The following is a 7,951-nucleotide window of genomic DNA, read 5'->3' as shown; positions in this document are numbered from 1 at the left end:
AGCAGGAAGCAAAACATGAGAGTCTGCAAAGTTTCTCCTTTATCAGTCATAAGGTGCTCATCTCACAGATATGCTCTTGTTCCAGTGATTCCTGTGTACTTGAGGTGAGGGCCCCAGGAGGGGAGCACACCTTTGGGCTGATAACTGCCTCAAAGAAGCTGCAATTCCAGCACAACCTAAGCAGCAACCAGCTTCACCAACAAGCTGAAAGCCCAAGTCCCAGGAGGAAGGGCAGGAGGCCAGCAGGGGACAGCTTGCAGTTATCCTTGGAACAAGGGTCAGGTAGTCAGGCAGCCAGGTGCCATTCCTGGTCACACACCGTAAGTGTGACAGTACAGGAAAAGATAAGGAAAGCAGGTTTAAACAATTTCAAAATAGAATTTTACCACGTCCAAATTTTGCTGCCTGGCCTTTCGTGCGTTTCATGGCTGAAAAAGGTCATATTGTTCCCTAAATAGTTAAAACTAACAGACATGTCGCTGCCCAGCTGTTTGCAGACCCAGAGCTCAAGAGCAGCAGCTTGATTTAACAAGAGCTTTCAGCGTGGGCTTGTTATCAGTTAGAGGAGAAAAAAATAGATTTGGCAATGTCCTGCCTTCATGCTGCACGGACACCAGGCAAGACAACATCTGACTTTGGAGCACCCTGGGTATGTTAATTATCACTCTGGTGCTCTAGCTGGGTACTCATCCAGCTTCTGGAGTAATTACCCCATTCAAAATTATTATCCCTAACAGGAGGTATCTTCCTCATTCTCTCTTTGTATCACTCTCCCTGGACCATCGCAGGCCAGCAATCATGATGCAACTTAAGCCTGCAGATGACATTGCTAGTGCCAAGATTGTTCTGCCCAGGATGTCTGAAGCAGTTGCAGCTTCCCAGGTTGGCTGTCTCACCAGCGGAGGCAGAGAGGGCACACACTGCTGTGGCATGTCCCCTTCCCTCTGCACCTAGCTATTATTAGACTTGTGGAGCAGGAAGTGTCAGAGAGACTTTCTTCACCTTGGGCTGTCAAGTGTGCACACCAGGACTGTCCTACGTAATTCCTCCTTTGGGAGAGGGCAGTGTAAGTATCTGTGGTGGGACTTTACTATGAGAATAATATGTGATGCTATAATATTTATCGCAGGATACTGTCAAGTGAACTGTTTCTGAAATGGATCCTTGAGCTGAATGGTGAATATAGTGCTTTTGGCTCTGCTTAGTAGGTTGGACAGCAGCAGAGACAGTTTTCTGCCCTCACAGCTGCTGCCGCCTTGATGTTTCTTAGGCAATAGTGGTTTTCAATGCCAAGACAGCCTTAAATCCTAAATAAACAGATAGATAAATAAATAAAAATAGAAGTCATTTTGTAACGCAAGTTTTTTTGGAACCTCCAGATGGAGCTAGTAGAGAGGGAGTCACATTGGGAGGATTTTTTTTCCCTTCAACCTGTGAGCCTGGAGAATTTTAATACTTAACCAAGAGCAAACAGAAAAATCTTCTTCCAGTTCTACAGTTACAAGGCTGAGGACACAGAAAATGCTTGAACAGGAGAAGGAAGGTAGCCCTTGTCCCCACCAGGGTGGGCATCCAAAGGATATGTCCTACATGAAAGGCAGCTTCTCGTTGGCAAGGCAAATAAATTCCAGATACACGTTGTGTTAGACGCCTGGTGCTATCCCTGCTGCTGACCCTCTCTTCCGTTCCCGAGCAGCATAACACTTGAGATTCAGTTATAGATGCAGGAAACGAGTTCTGCTGCTGGCTCTGCAGGAGACATCCTGGCCAATAGCAGTCAGATAACCTGTCGGTGCCCCTCAGCTTCTCTTAGCTGATATTTGCAGAATGAGTTGCCATTAAGGGCATGATCACAGTTTCCTTCCAAGCACTTTGGGGAAGACAGGGTGACCATGCACCAGGTGATGCTGGCAGGAGAGGCAAGTGGAGCAGGAAAGCTCAGCCACTTCTTAATCAGCAAGTCACCACAAAGCAAGTAATGCTGACCTGTTAACTTCTCCTTTCCTAACTGGAGAAGTTAAGGTGAGGTGGGGGTGGCTATGCTGCTTTTGTGGGCTTTCAAGGCAAAAACTTAAAGACTAGCAACGCTTTTCATTGTGAAATACCGTATCACAAGAAACCCAAATGCTGTTTGGTAACTTCTCCTCAGTGTGGACTGGTGGTGGTGCCGGTGCTGATACCTGCAGAGCAGAGCATCCCGCTCCATGATAAACATCTGCCTGCCCTGCAAAACAGCAAGAGCTTCCCTCGAAGCTCTGCCTTCCTGTGGGGAGATGGAGGAGATGAGCCCATGGAGACCAACCAGAGGCCACCTCTGTGGGTTTTAGGCTTATTGATGTCACTCAATGGGAATACCTGGAAGATGGAGGGAGCCTCCGTACCAGGGAGCTGGAGGGTTACCAGCCATTCCTATTTCTCTCTGCAAAGCCACAGAAGATGAGGTTGGCTTTCTTTGGCAAGTGCCAGGAGATTCATCTGCATGTTACATAAATAGATAATAATTAACACAGGCTCCACATAAGCCCTACTCCTATCTAGCTGCATCGCTTCAAAACTCCACGTGGGGTAAATTAAGCTTCTCTTTTGTGCTCTTTAGGCTGGTAACAGTAAAACCTGAGGAACTGTTTGGTCTCAGCTGCTACAAACCAACTCCCTGCAAATGAGTCCCTATCAGCACCTCCCTAGCACCATCCCTGCCACCCCTGCTGGACTGGTGTTAATGGGACTCACTGGCCAGCAGGAGAGGACAGCAGCCAAGCACTGCTGTGTGAGGGCACCGGAAAGTTTTGGGGTTTCTAACTCAGCCACTTACAATTCCCCTAAGAAGGCTTCTGTCACATATGTATTCCCTATTTATTCTGATTTAAATCACATACCTGATGCCCATGCAGAATGCATCTGAAATTTATGTACTCCCTAACCCAAATCCGTGTGAATATACTAAAAAAGGAAAAGATTAAGGTCTTATTCTGTGGGATTATGGCAAGTTTCCTGAAGGGGAAAGAGCTCTGTAGCAATATGTCTGAATTTTTGCATGAGCTTTCTATTATAAACATACAACAAGGTTTTGCAATCTTGCTTATTGGCAGGCAATTGTTTTCTCAAGTGTATAATCATGGCATGTTTGTTTCTATTTCTGTTTCTCCAACTCTGCCCAGTGCAGCACATGTGGATACCTTCCCAGCACTCCTGCTGTTGTGTGATGTGATGTGAAGAGGATATTATCCTTCTGTAGAGCAGAACCAACATCTGCCTCTGCCGTCTTTCCATGTACAATGAGAAGTTTACAAAATGTCATCCCTTCCTCCCTTATTTCTATCCCCCTTTTCCTATGGTGGGGCAAAGGAAGGAAACCTACTGTATCGTCTCCCAGGCACACATGCCCTTCACTAAACTGCTCCAGTTTATGCCTGGCAGCAGGATTTAGGCAAGCCTTTTGTAACGACCATGGGGACACTGATGCTTAAAGGTCTATGAGGTTTTGATAGCTGATCTCTGTAGATGAAGTAAATGGACCACATTGTATGTCTCCTGGGGGCCAGCATCATATTGGGCAGAGAAGGTGAAGGTTAAATGGAGGTAGGGGGTACAAAACATGGGATGGCAGGGCTGGATGGTATCTGAGAGTGTTTCACTGCTCCTGCCCTTGCCCTGCCAATCTGCCTGCTCACAGCAGGGAAAACCAACCGAGTTCCTTGGTCAGTCCCACCTGACAGAGCAGAGCATGCCCTCATAAAACATAAAATAATGTATTAGCATATGAGAATATAAAATAAGTTGCTAATAAAATACCAAAAGCCGAAGTCCTCTTCCTGGCCTGCTTAGCGTGTTTGTTGAGACGAGCCAGATATCTGAGTAGGGTGATGCTGAGCAGCTGTGCCTGGTCGTCACTGGGCTCTTGCAACTACCATGAGTGTCTAGGACAGACTGGTGGGCTGTGGGCTAAGTTTTGCCACTTCAGGATCTTAGTCTCGCTCTTTTCATCTGTTCTCTGACTGTGTTGAAGTTTCCCACTCCTGTTGCCTGTTTGGCCAGTTAAGGCAGGTTTGCACTATACTGTGACCTGCAGTGTCCAACCTCTAAATGGAGCTGGCCACCTTTGCAGGAGGTGTGGGGCAGACAGAGAAAGCCTCCAGGGCTGCCCAGGCTCAGCTGTCAGCACTTGGAGACTTTTGGGTATCCACTGATTGGTGAATAATGACCTACCTGCTCATTCCTTCCTCGCACTCTGGCTCCTGGGGCTGCCTACCAGCAACACTGCTGAGACTGTGTCAGCATATGAGCAGGTATGTGTGTATGTCTGAGTGTACCTGTGTATTGGAATACTTCTAGCAGCATCCAAGCAAGATTGTTCATCAGGAGTCCTGTTTGATGGAGCTGGTTTGTGGTTGTCTGAATGAATGTTTTCACCACAACTGCAGCATGCAACGTTACCCCTGTTTTCTGGTCTGTAACATCTTGTAATGAGTAAGAAGCACCTATTTACTCGCAAATAGTAGTAGAAGTCAACTCATTTTGCTCATGTTTAGCTTCTCTGCTTGGAAAAATAGAAAGCAGCACATCAGTATGGTTCTTTCAAAGCTTTCTTCTTCTCCATCCCCAGCCTTCCATCCCTTTGCTCTTAATCAGATTCCCAAGGTCTCGCCCTCAGAGCTTTGTGTTCTTTAATAGCAGGTGCTGTCTGTCTGTTTGTCTTTCAGTCACCCCACACTCTCCTGGCTCTGGTTCTATACTGCTTACCACATGTGTGGGTCTGGCACTCAGGTCTTCTGCATTATTCACCAGTGGAGTTATCTGGGTCAACAAAGACTGAATTTCTCTCCCCAGGATCCTTGATGCCATCCTAGGACTCACTTGGGTGGTGTCACTCCTCACTCCCTGCTTTTGGGTCATCTTGAGGGTTTTGCCACTGGAACGCTTTGGCCGACATACCTGGATCAGGGCCCGTCCACGTTTCCTCCACTTTCTGAGGTGCAACACTCTCATGTGGGAAAATGGGGTCAGCAGAATGACTCATGCTCCTCTTTTTGTTCCTCTGTTCCTCTTCAGTCTCCCTCCTTCCAGCTGGTGAGCAGTAGATCAGAAGAAATCGTGTGTTCTACTAATCCCATGGAGGTTTCCTAGCTTACTGGCAATTTGTAGCAATGTACAGGGCTGCAAGAGGCCATAGGGGACTGAAGGGCATGGGAGGTATAGGAGAAGGAGCCTCGTGGTTTCCAGCTGTGTGTCTGCACTGATGTGGTGCATGTGTTTCTCCATTTGAATGTGCATGAGGACAGTGAGGCAAACACCTTGATGATTTATTTAATTAATCTAGAAATGCTGGAAGTTGCTTTTTTCACAGTGGAGAGGGCGCTGTGAGGTTGAATTTTGTGGATGCCCCATCCCTGGCAGTGTTCAAGGCTGCATGGGGCTTTGAGCAACCTGGACTACTGGAGGGTGTCCCTGCCCATGGCAGGGGGGTTGGAACTAGATGATCTCAAGGTCCTTTCCAACCCAAACCATTATATGATTCTATGAATGTGATAGATAAAGACTTAAAATCTGTGTGCTTTAGCTGCACCATGTAGTTGACCTCCAGGTCCCCACACTGGTTGTACCTCTACCACAAAAGAATCAGGTTAATGGTGGAAGTGGAAAAGCCAGTTTGCTTGAAGAGTTTCTAGGAACAAACCAGGAGGAGGTTGGGAGAGCACCCACGGATTGAGGTCAGGCAGCTGCTGCCTCCTGCACTGGGGTGTGTGGGGAATGAGGAGCCCAATGGTGAGATACCTGCTGTCTCCACAATGGTGATACACCGATGCAGCTGTGTTGCCACCTGGTCTTTGCACCAAAAGCAGTGCAGATCTGTCCTACTGTCATGCTTATGGTGAAAGAAAGCGTTAAAAAGCAAAGGTAGCATGGGAAGGTGGAGAGGCTCAGGGTGCAGACAAGCTCCTTGTCCTACTGCCTTCACTGGCTATCTGCTGGAGGTTGTCTCTGCTGAACAGAAAAGGCACAAGCTGCTTGCTCCCAGTCTGTGTTACAACCTGGGAGGGAACCTAGTCCTGTCATACATTGCTTTTTTGCCTAGTTGAGCCTTTCTTACCATGAGGCCACCTGGTCACCTTGGTGCAGAGATAATTTCTGGATATTCCTGTAGAAGCACTCAGTTAAATTATTTATGCATTACGAAGATGCATAAGAACCAAAGTAAACAATGACAAAAATAGTTGCTGTTTTTCTATTTGGATGTGTGGGTATCCAGGCAGTATCTAAGACTATAGGCAAAGCAAAATCTGCAGGGAGGGATGTCTTTTATTATACCCACTGGTGTGTGTTGGAAAACCAGACTGTTAGGCACACAGCTCTTCACAGAAAGAAGAAATCATTTGGCTTTTCTTCCAAATAAATAACCTGGTTTAATAAAAATGCAAACCTTTGAAGGAAGGAGCAACAGGAACAGAAAGACCTTGAGGTCATGCAGAGAGAAGGAAAGTGGCATTTCCTGCAAAGGCTGAGTTTACGTGTATGTCACCTCGCTGGGCCACCTCCTCAGCCAGCAGTGATGCTCTTGATGGATACAGCAGATCAGTTGTAGTGTGGATGGACTGCTCTGGTTACCATCATCAGAAGATTAGTTTATGAGCATGATAATCCCCTGCTGCCTTGGTGGTGAAGACCACACTTCTAGTTGACTCAGGCCAAGGTTCATCAGACACTTGGGATCTGCCTTGGACATGTCTGTCCTCTGTGAAGCCAGTAAGGAGCCTCACACTGCTCCTAACTTGATCATGCAGCGTTATGTCCATGAGAAGAATGCCAGTGAAGGCTTTGCAGTTAAACAGGTTTCATGCAGGGAGCAGAAACATCTCATAAAACCAGTGTGTGGTCCAAGATGATTAGTCTCTCATGCTAAAGAAAGCAGTGAGAAGGGTTTGGACAGATGGGCTTTCCACTAGGAGGCCAGCATGACAAATGCACCAGAAATTAACAGCATGTCACCTCTCTCCAGTATGAAAAATAACCAGGTTTTCTTTCCTGTAGCTCACCCCAACGTTTTCTTCATACTCAGCATGACAACAGTGAGTCTTTCACAGGTCTTCACCCTGATGGTGTCATATCCCTGTCCATGGCAAGCCAACAACAAACACTTGTGCCATGGCTATTGGGTATTTTACAGAGACAGGACATCACTGCAGAACATGGCTCCTGTTGCTGCTTCTGTCACAGGAAAACGAGAGTCTGCTGTTAGGAGCAGGACCTTTGTGTGTTAGAGGCCAGCCTTTATCACAGGCACATGGCAGGCACTGCTCCAGGGGAGGAAAACTGTCTCTAGACATGCACATCCGCTGCAAGGTGTAAACACTTGGAAGAAAAGAATACACTTTGCAGAAAGAATACCAAGGGTTTTTCTTCCAGAAGGACAAAATGAGCTCTGGGGTAGCTTCAAGCTGGGAAGGAGCTTTAAACACATGCAGCAAAGGGAAAAGGAAGCAAACCAAGCATTCTCCCCACTGTGTGTAATAGAGTAATTAACTTCATTTTCAAGTTTCCACCAGTGAAGTGCCCATGTCCTGGTCTGGTTTTGTTTCTTTCTGGCCTAATTGTCCATTTTTCAAAGGTGTGTGTTTTAAAACCTCAGGAATTTGAAAATAATGAGTTCACGCCCTTACTATCCAGCACTGGGCCCATCTGCCATGTATCTGTAGAATCACTTGTGTAGGAAGGGACCTCAGGAGATCCCTTGCCTAAGCCATGCTCAGAGCAAGGCTGACAGCAAGATCAGACCAGGTTGCTCAGGGCTTTATGCTGTCAGGCTTTGAAACCAAGGCTTGACACTGGACTGGCTTTCTGTGCAACCTGCTCTGGTACTTACTTAACCTCACTGTGATTTTTTTCCTCCAATAACTGAGAAAATCCACTATTTCTGTTCATCTCTCTGCTGTGCACAAGAGTGAAGAGCCTGGCT

This window comes from Nestor notabilis, unplaced genomic scaffold (genome assembly GCF_000696875.1).
Source record: "Nestor notabilis isolate BGI_N333 unplaced genomic scaffold, ASM69687v1 scaffold16638, whole genome shotgun sequence".
Taxonomy (NCBI): domain Eukaryota; kingdom Metazoa; phylum Chordata; class Aves; order Psittaciformes; family Psittacidae; genus Nestor; species Nestor notabilis.
This window is presented reverse-complemented; position numbering follows the sequence as displayed.